The following is an 11,482-nucleotide window of genomic DNA, read 5'->3' as shown; positions in this document are numbered from 1 at the left end:
GATGTTATTTTGGCGATTTGATCGCACGAGTAAGTCCGTAAGGTATTTTCGAGATCATATGAATGTTTGGTTTGGAGCCCCGAGGGCTCGGGTGAGTTTTGAGTAGGGCCCGGGAGGTCTTAGACTTAGAAAAAAGTATACAGGTTTAGATGTTGCAGGCCCAGCGCGGCCGCGGCCATTTCCGCGCGGTCCGCGCTGGCAGCCACGCGGTCGCGGTGCTTTTCTGTGCGGTCCGCGTGGTGGGGTTCAGAGGGTCGACCAGCGCGGCCGCGCACCAAATCAGTGCGGTCCGTGCTGGGTGGGTTTAGAGAGAGCCCACTTCTCCCCTCCCTCGGCGCGGCCGCGGTGCATTTCTGTGCGGTCCGCGCCAGCCCCCAAAAAATGTATAAATTCGGGATTTTTAGTCATTTTTCCACTTTTCAAAAACCCAAAACCTAAGAGGCGATTTTCCAAACAACTTTTCTTCTTCAAAACGATTGGTAAGTGATTCTAACTCATTTTCTTCACTTCTTAACATCTTTTAACATGATTTCAACTTCAAAACAAAGATTTTCATGGGGGAAATTGGGTGTTTGGGTAGAACCTAGGTTTTCTATAAATTGAGGAGTTGGACCTCAATTTGAGGTCCGATTTAAAAACAAATCATATATATTGGACTCGTGGGAGAATGGGTAACCGGGTTTTGGTCCGAACCTCGAGTTTCGACCACGTGGGTCCGGGGGTGTTTTTGACCATTTTGGGAAAAACCTTGTAAATTTATTTTCATGCATGGGGAGTGATTCATTTAGTAATTATTAATGTGATTAAGTAACTTATGACTAGATTCGAGCGGATTGGTGGTGGAATCAAGAGGTAAAGCTATACTAGAAGCGTGAGTTAAGTTTGGAGCATTCGAGGTAAGTGTTTGTTCTAACTTTGGCTTGAGGGAATAGGATTAGGATGTTATTTGCTACTTGCTAATGTGGAGTACGGTGTATAGGCATGGTGATGGTTGTCTATGCACCGGAGTCTAGCATGACCGTGAGTCTTAATTGCTTTTAAATTCGAATAACGTGACACAACCTCCTTGTTTATTTGATGAGTTTCATATAATGTGAACGGTTGAGGTAAAATTGTGATTGGTGTACTTTTGGAGCGTTAGCTCGAACATGAATGTGTTAGTTGAGGAAGAATGGATTTAAAAAGAGAATGTGTTGTGATTACTCCCTTGTCGGGATGTGTAGACCGATATATATACTCTCCCTTGTCGGGATATTTTGGGCTGTTAGTTGTACCCTTGCCGGGTTAGAGTGATATGTTGTTGATTTCCCCTAATGGGACTCTCCTTACAAAATCAGATGTTTCGAATTATATTATGGGATCGTGTGGCACGCCGTCCACTTATATATGATATTATGGGATCGTGTGGCACGCCGTCCACTTATATATGATATTATGGGATCGTGTGGCACGCCGTCCACTTATATATGATATTATGGGATCGTGTGGCACGTCGTCCACTTATATATGATATTATGGGATCGTGTGGCACGTCGTCCACTTATATATGATATTATGGGATCGTGTGGCACGCCGTCCACTTATATATGATATTATGGGATCGTGTGGCACGCCGTCCACTTATATATGATATTATGGGATCGTGTGGCACGCCGTCCACTTATATATGATATTATGGGATCGTGTGGCACGCCGTCCACTTATATATGGGAACCAGAGTCTCTTCTGTTTATTTCCGATATTTCATTTTTACCTGTTACTCCCCGATAGCATGTCCCCTCCTAGCTTTACTTTGTATTATCTTGTTATTGTTTTTTTTCTTGCACTTGTATATATATCTGTACAGGTTAATTGTGGTAGGTCCTGTTTAGACTCGTCACTATTTCGCCGGGGTTAGGCCAGGCACTTACCAGCACATGGGGTCGGTTGTGCTGATGCTACACTCTGTACATTTTTGTACACAGATCAGGGAGCAGCTTACGGACCACAGCAGTAGGACTTCTGGGAGCTATCTTCAGTCCAGGGACTCTCGAGGTAGCCTAACTGGCGTTCGTAGGCCGAAGTCCCTTTCCATGTTTTTCGTTTGTTCATCTTGTATCAGACAGACATGATGTATTTCCTTTCAGACATTGTATGTAGTATTCTGTAGTAGTACGTGAGCTAGTGACACCAGACCTTGGGTAGTGATGTGTATTAAACTTCCGCACTTTTGGTTTTCAGTTGCTTTAGATTTAAAGTCTTCCGCTTAAATTTTGTCTCGTTTATTATATTGTTTGAAAGAAAGCAGGAAAGGTGTTTTAAATATTTGGCTTGCCTAGCTCCGATAGTAGGCGCCATCACGACACCCGATGGTGGAAAATCCGGGTCATGACATAAATACTTTAATACCAATATATAATAGACTAAGTTAAATTTAATCTTCCATTTAATATAGGTTTATGCCCGTCATGCTACTGAAAACTTAGATTCGCTAAATAGCTTATGTAATAGTACACATATGGTATATAAAAGTTTTGAGAATAACGTCATACATGCAAAACTCATGATATTGGTCAATGTGCATCTAAGTATGTATTTATCCCCGAATTCAACTTTCGTCTTTCGAACTAAAGAATGTCCTTTTAAATTTGTGCGAAAATAATTTTCAATATGTTTATGTTTTGTAGTTATAATAAATAAAGCACAAGGACAAACATCCTAAATATTGAACTATATTTATCACAATATGTTTCTTACACGAATAACTATATGTTACACTTTCAAGAGGGATATCAATATCGACAACAAGAGTTCTGGTTATGGCAGAGTAACCAAAGCATTAGAAGGAAATATATACAAAAAAATACCGTTTATAAAGAAGTGTTCGTTAAGATACCATCACATTAGATACGTTTATACTACAATACATAATTATCTACTTAACATGACTAAAATTGATCATTTATGTAAGTTTCGATGATATCCTTTCATTTTGAATTCACGTATTATGCTAATATAACAATATTTTTCGATATTTAGATGATTTTTGTAGTATTACATTTAAATTTTCTGTCATTAATTAAATTTTATTGTTTCATCATATAAATAAATAATTAAACCATCATGTGCCATTATTATCGTGCAACGCACGTTTATAGATACTAGTATTATTATAAAAGTATGAATAAAATGTTGGATTACAAAAATAACCTTTTAATATTAAGCATAATAACTCACAATAAAAGGACATAATCGGAATTCTAGACATTAGCCTTGTAATCCTATTAATTTTAGGATATAATACTACACTATAAAAATCCTATATGATTACCTTTAGGAATCCTATTAGTATAATTATTTTCGAGCATAGAAATTAGCCTTGTAATCCTATTACTTTTAGGATATACTTATGAATTTTAATTAATATCCGTGGAATTAAAAACAATTAGGTCGACCATCATTGGTTACCAAATGCATAATAAAATATTTTAATAATATTTCGTTAGTTGCAACTTTTAAATAATAGAATCTGATATTATAAAAGCATGAATAAAATGTTGGATTACAAAAATAACCTTTTAATACTAAGCATAATAACTCACAATAAAATGATATAATCGGAATTCTAGACATTAGCCTTGTAATCCTATTAGTTTTAGGATATAATACTACACGTTAAAAATCCTATATGATTACCTTTAGGAATCCTATTAGTATAATTATTTTTAGGCATAGATATTAGCCTTGTAATCCTATTACTTTTAGGATATACTTATGAATTTTAATTAATATCCATGGAATTGAAAACAATTAGGTCGACCATCATTGGTTACTAAACGCATAATAAAACATTTTAATAATATTTCGTTAATTGCAACTTTTATATAATAGAATCTGATACAACCATAATATAACTACTGATACCAAGTTGTACATTAAGCATTTGAATTTAATCATTATATTCCACTTTTTCTGTATTTATTTAACAAGCGATTCTTTGAATAAAACGAAAAGAATGTGGAGGATTTTCATGAGTGTGTCAGCCCCAAGCTTGCGGATGGAGTGTAACCATCGGTGATAAGGTAAAACTAAAAACAAAAATAAAAATCTATCTATCTATATCTATATGTGTATTATTATAAAGGCATAAATAAAATGTTGGATTACAAAAATAACCTTTTAATATTAAGAATAATAACTCACAATAAAAGAACATAATCGGAATTCTAGACATTAGCCTTGTAATCCTATTGGTTTAAGGACATAATACTACACGTTAGGAATCCTACATGATTACCTTTAGGAATTTTATTAGCATATTATTTTTAGGCATAGATTAGCCTTGTAATCCTATTACTTTTAGGATATACTTCTTAAAAATTCCTATTACTAATTTAATTTGAAAACGTATTATATTGTCCAAATTCATTAAGAAATTATATTATTATAAAAGTACAAATATAATATTAATAGACCAAATAGCCCTAAAATATTAAATAGAAGAACTCATATGGAAAGGACATAGTTATAATAGCTTATTTTTTTGGACTACAATAATTTCTATATTAATTTTTTAATATTTTTTAAAATTAATACAATCTTGTCTATTGAATTCTTATTAAAAATATATAGGAAGGTTTAATAAAAATCGATTTCATAAGAATTCTCCATATTGGTAATACATTACCACTTTATAATATTCAATACCAAAAAAATAAAAATAATGCTAAATAGACTGCATAAATCGTTAAAATTGAGAAAAATATCCCACGATAATATATTATATTTGAATTACTTTCTTACTCAAAAAAAATTATTATTAATTTTTCGTGTAATATAGAAAATTATACCCAATTATTAAAGAACATCTAAGAAATTTAGGAATATAAATGTGTGAGAAAAGAAAGAAAAATATTGGTAAAACTCAATACCAATAAAGATTTTGCAAACATAAGGATCTAAAAGTGGAATGTCATTTGTTCATCACTTGTTTAAAACAAAATTCTGTGTTCTGAAGCTTTGAAAACCTCACTTATCATTACCTCGACTTGCGTGCGCAGTCCGGATGCGTAGCCGGAAGGCTTAAATATGAAATTCTGTGAAAATGATAAAATTTGGTTATAAAATGAGTTAGTTTGACTTCGGTCAATATTTTTGGGTAAACAGACCCGGATTCATGATTTGACGGTCCAGGAGGCTCCGTACGAAAATATGGGACTTGGGTTTATGCCCGGAATCTAATTCCAAGGTCCCAAACCCGAGAAATGAATTTTTAAGTAAAATTATTTTCTGAAATTGTTTAACGAAATTTGAAATAAAATCTGATTAGAAAGCGATGGTATCGGGCCCGTATTTTGGTTCCGGTGCCCGGTGCAAATCTTATATATGGTTTAAGTCCTTCCTGTAAAATTAGGTTAAAAACGGACGTCGTTTGACGTGATTCGGACCTAAATTGCTAAATTTGATGCTTGAAGAAGTTTGAGAAAAAGTTCTTGATTTTGAGGATTAATTCGTTGTTATTTAGGTTATTTTGGCGATTTGATTGCACGGATAAGTTCGTATGATGTTGTTGAGTTAGTACGTGTGTTTGGTTAGGAGCCCCGAGGGCTCGGATGTGTTTCGGGAAGTTTTAGACTTAAGAAAAATTGCAGGTTTTCAGCTGTTGAGTTTCTGGTGTATCCTTCTTTGCGTTCGCGGGAGTACCCAAGCGAACGCCATGGGTTAATTGTTACTGAGGGGAAATCCTTCTATGCGAACGCGTAGCTCAGGCCGCGAACGCGAGGCAATGGGGATTTATACCTTCGTGAATGCGGACCTGGCCACGCGAACGCGAAGGCCAAGTGGGCCTGGGCAGGGGGGTAGTTGTCTTACGTAAACGCGACCTGTTGGACGCGAATGCGAGGGCTCGAGAAGCTAAAGCTTCGCGAACGCGAGCCCGTTTACGCGAACGCGAAGGCTTAACCAGCCTGACCCATCGCGAACGCGAAGGGTCTGTCGCGATCGCGTAGAGTAAATTTACCCGGTTAAATTTTAAAATTCCAGAACAGTAGCCTTACAGGATTTCATAAAAAATTCATAAACTCCTTCTTCTCCAAGGCTCTTAGGCGATTTTTGAAGCATTCCTTCAACATAATCTCTTGGGTGAGTAATCTTTGACTTATTTTCTTCCATTTCCATCAACATCTATTAGATTTCTAGGCCTAAAACATGTGTTTAAGGATAGAAAATTAGGAATTTGGGTAGAGTTAGGGCTTTTTGATTTATTGAGATTTAGACCTCATTTTGGGGTCGGATTTGAAAATAAATTATATATTCGGGCTCGTGACTGAATGGATAATCGGATTTTAGTCCGAACCTCGTATTTTGACCAATCGGGCCTAGGGTCGATTTTTGGATTTTTGGGGAGAATGATTGTAAAAATATAATTAGGCATTGGATTTGAATTGTTTAACATTTATTGATGTTATTAAATCGATTATGTATAAATTCGATTGGGTTGGAGACGAATTTGAAAAAAAAGCGGTGTTTGAGGCTTGAGCTGGCCGTGGAAGTTCGAGGTAAGTGTTTGGTCTAACCTTAGCTTGAGGGATTAGGAGTTGAGTCCTATTTGCTACGTGGTATTTGTTGAGTACGACGTATAGGCATAGTGACGAGTATCTATATGTTGGTGTCTAGCATGACCGTGAGTCTATATATTGTGCATATTATGATTTCGTTGTATCTTCCATGCATTGATGATGATTTCTATATGTTGTGAAAAGCTTGTGAAAGGAATTGTGACTTTTGAACATCGAGGAGCATTGACTCAAGTTATATTACAAATTGTGAAAATATATGAGATGATTGAACCCTTTGGAGCATTGGCTCGAGTGGCAAAGTGAGTTATGAAGTAAAAATGAAAGAAAGAGAGAGATTTATTAAATTGTTCCATTGCTGGGATGTTTGTTGCATTGTTGATTATCTCTTTTGCCGGGATGCTGAGATTATTGATGGTGTTCCCTTGCCGGGATTTAATTATTTAATTGTGTTCCCTTGCCGGGATTTCTATTATTATTTTTTACTCCCTTGCCCTTTTTTGTGATTGTTGTTTGGGTGAGGAAGAGTGTTAAAGCACGAAGGGTGATGTCGTGCATTGTTTGCTATTGTCAGGAAAGAGTGTAAAGCACGAAGGGTGATGCCGTGCCGTACGATGTACCATTCCGTACCGATTTTCATTGATTATATGGTGAGGAAAGATAGTAAAAGCACAAAGGGTGGTGTCGTGTACCTCTTTATTATATGATTAATTTGACGAGGACGAGAGTAAAAGCACGAAGGGCGATGCCGTGCAAATTGTTGATTTCTGATTCTTGTTGATATTCTAGTTATGTTGTTTCTTTCCTTACTTGATGCTTTCTATTCAGAACTGTTATCTCCCCCCACAGTATGTTTCCCCCTCCCACATTGACTGGTTATTTTCTGTATTTTTTTTCCGCTGTATATATATATTTGAACTGTACAAATTTATTTGGTAGTCTGGTCCTAGCCTCTTCACTACTTCGCCGAGGTTAGGCTAGACATTTACCAGCACCTGGGGTCGGTAGTGCTTATACTACACTTTGCACTGTGTGCAGATCTAGGAGCAGCTTTCGGACAGTAGTTGGAGGTCTTCCTTCAGTCCACTCGGAGACCCAAGGTAGACCTGTAGGCGTCCGCAGGCCCTGGCGTCTCCCTCTATCTCTATTTTTCTCTGTTTCACTTTCTTTTGTCAGAAACAGTTTATCGTATTTCTTTAGGCCTTGTATGTAGTAAATCTTAGACAGTCTGTGACACTGTGATACCAGATTTTGGGTATTCGAGGTTTTTAAAAGCTGTAATAGACGTAGCCTTAAGATATATATAATTGTTGACGCCCGCTTATTTATTTAAATTCCGCTGTTATCATATTATCGTCGTGTGTTTGTTAAAAAGAAGCAATATGAAAGTGTAGCAAGTAATTAAGGTTTGGCTTGCCTAGCTCCTATTAATAGGCGCCATCACGACTCCCGAGGGTGAAAAATCCGGGTCGTGACAGTCATCGATCTTTTTACTCTTTGAAAATAAAATTTGAGGTGGATAAAATTATAATCACGGTTAAATATTCAAATATGAGCTGAACTAATTTAAGAATCTAATTCAACAGAAAATAAATTATATTTTATGTTAAAATCAAATAATTAAATCTTTCAATTAATTATTTAGGAAGAGAATCTAATTAAATTATTTTTTAAATTCATCATATGAGTAAAATTATTTTTCAAGTTGAAAAAAATATAATATTAAGAAGGCCATACAAGTGTTTGAGGAAGCACAATCAAAGCTAAATCCTGAACAAGAATAAGCTTTCAAGACTATATTATAAAAATCGATCCTAATATAGCGAGATTATCCTTTTTAGATGCCCCCGGTGGAATCGAAATAATATTCCTATGTCATGCATTACTTGCAAATGTCAGATCAAGAGGCATGATGTTGTTAGCAATAAGAACAAGTAGTGTACCAGCAATGATTTTATTATGAGGTCGTACGACTCACTTTAGATTTAATATACCTCTTCAAATAACTGAAATAACCATCACAAATATATCAAATCAGATCAATAGTACTAAATTTACAAGGAAAGCAAAAGTGATAATTTGGGATGAAATGCTTTTGGCTAAGCGTCAGACGATCGAATCAATCACACATAGTTTAGTGATATATTGGATATCGATGAGCCATTTGGTAGAAAAGTAATAGTTTGGGAGGTGATTTCTGTCAAGTGTGATTAGTAGTTCCAAAATTGACCAAAGCAGAAACTGTAAAAGCTAACTTGCCAATTATACTTATGATCTCAAATGAAAAATATTCAAACGACAAGAAATATAAAAGTAAGAACCGATCCAACATTCATTGACTTCTTGGCTCACGTCGGAAACAAAGAAGAGCATCCAATAAAAGATGATTTGGTTCTTGTAGAACACTTGATTATCAACCCTAATGATAATAGTAGTGCATTTAATAAGGAAAATATCTTCATCATTAGATTAAAAACACAATTTGTGCAAATTACATGATAGAAATTAAAGAGCTATCTTAGCTAGCAAAAATTAATATGCTGATCGACTAAATAAAATGTTGATTGCTAAGTTTTATGGTAAAAATAAAATATCTTTTAGTTTTGACTTAACAGAAGATGATACCAACAATAACTACTAAGAAGAATACTTAAATATTTTAATACCAATTGGCCTTCTACCGTACATGTTTGTTGTCAAGTTCATTATTTCTTACGTATGTTAGTGTCACCATATATATAATAGACTAAGTTAAAATTGTTCTTCCATTTAATATAGGTTTATGTCTGTCATGCTACTGAAAACTTAGATTCGCTAAATAGCTTATATAATAGTACACATATGGTATATAGAAGTCTTGACAATAATGGCATACATGCGGAACTTATGATATTGGTCAATATGCGTCTAAGTATGTGCTTATCCCCAAATTCAACTTTCGTCTTCCGAAACTAAAGAATATTCTTTTAAATTTGTGTGAAAATAATTTTAGTATATTTATGTTTTGTAGTTATAACAAATAAAGCACAATGACAAACATCCTAAATATTGAACTATATTTATCACAATATGTGTTCTTACACGAATAACTATATGTTACACTTTCAAGAGATATATTAATATCGACAACAAGAGTTCTGGTTATGGCAGAGTAACCAAAGCATTAGAAGGAAACATATACAAAAAAAATACCTTCTATAAAGAAGTGTTCGGTAAGATATCATCACATTAGATACATTTATGCTACAATACATAATTATCTACTTAACATGACTAAAATTGATCGTTTATGTAAGTTCCGATGATATCTTTTCATTTTGAATTCATGTATTATGCTAATGTAATAATATTTTTTGGCATTTAGATGATTGTTGTAATACTACATATAAATTTTCTCTCATTAATTAAATTTTATTATTTCTTCATATAAATAAATATTTAAACCATCTAGTGTCATTATTAACGTGCAACGCACGTTTATATATACTAGTAGGAATCAATATGAAAAAGAAGGAATATCAAACTAGAGGAATGCATATTCTTACTGCAACTTTTACTCTCCTACGTACAAACGGAATGGGAAGTATCCGCCACATATTCTTCGAGAGAATATGTGATTTTATTTCTTCTCATTAAATTCAGCGTAACTGATAACATACTGGTTTGCTTGAATGAAGAGAACTAATCTCCTCATTACATATATATAGCACAACTTATACATTGTTTGTTACACTATATTGTTTGTTACAATTGTCTCTTCTTACAAAAATAATAGTAATTGCAAATGAATGCGTGAATTTATATGAGTATTACTTTATACAGAATAGGATGTAAAATAAGAACGTATCGGAACCAAATGCATAAATAAAATTATTTAAAGACTAGAGTATAAATATACCAAAGTACTTTTTGAATCTTGTATAATAATAATAATAATAATAATAATAATAATAATAATAATAATAATAATAATAATAATAATTTTATTATTAATTACCGCATAACAATCTTTGCTTGCATTACTAATCACAACATAAATAATCCCTATATTAAGATTTCATGCATAACTTCTCCCTGAATCAAACGATCCCAAAGATGGGGCAGAGGACGTGGAAACTCTGGAAATAGCCCATACCACAATTTATATCTGCTCTGCATTTATTTCTGGGTTTTGTTTTTATAAAATCGAGTGGAAAGGAAAATGATTAATTAAAATCCCCAATAAAAGGTCCACCACGATAAGGAAAGCAAGAAAACGATCCCGCATTATTAGTGGCACAATGCAGAAGCAATTTAATCGTTTCTGTGGCTATGTTCAGCTGATTGGGTTCTAAGAAAACTTATTTATTTATTATTTGCAAGGATCTAAACTATATATTTTCGTTCCATTATAACTGTCGCTTTAAGGTATATTTGAAAATAATTAATAAATTAAATCTTAAATTAAAAAATGACAACTATTTTAGTTTAATTTTTTAAACTAAAGCGACATTTAAAATAAAACCGATGGAGTACAATATACTAAGCTCCCTACCTTAAGTGTCAAATATTCAACTCATTGTGATCATCATGAAATCAACGAGCATTACTTCCATAATCCAATATTGACAAGGAAATCGATTTTGTATTGTACCCTAAGATAGTAGTAAGTAAGAAACTGGGAGAGTTTACATTAAAATTGAACACCACAGTCCACATGGTTGCACCAAATTAACGAGTGGAAGAATCACTTTACGTAAACTATTAAAGAATAAATACCATGCTTATTCCTTAAGCATCTGGCCTATTTTGCGGTCTACACTTTGGGACTAACAAATGAATTCAAAACCAAATAAAAAAATAACTCAGTTTTGTTATCTTAGGTTTTTCTTTTTCTTATTTTAAAAAATATTTTGTGGAGCCAAGGGAGTTTGAACCCAAGACCTATC

This window comes from Nicotiana tabacum, chromosome 6 (assembly GCF_000715075.1).
Source record: "Nicotiana tabacum cultivar K326 chromosome 6, ASM71507v2, whole genome shotgun sequence".
NCBI classification, from domain to species: domain Eukaryota; kingdom Viridiplantae; phylum Streptophyta; class Magnoliopsida; order Solanales; family Solanaceae; genus Nicotiana; species Nicotiana tabacum.
This window is presented reverse-complemented; position numbering follows the sequence as displayed.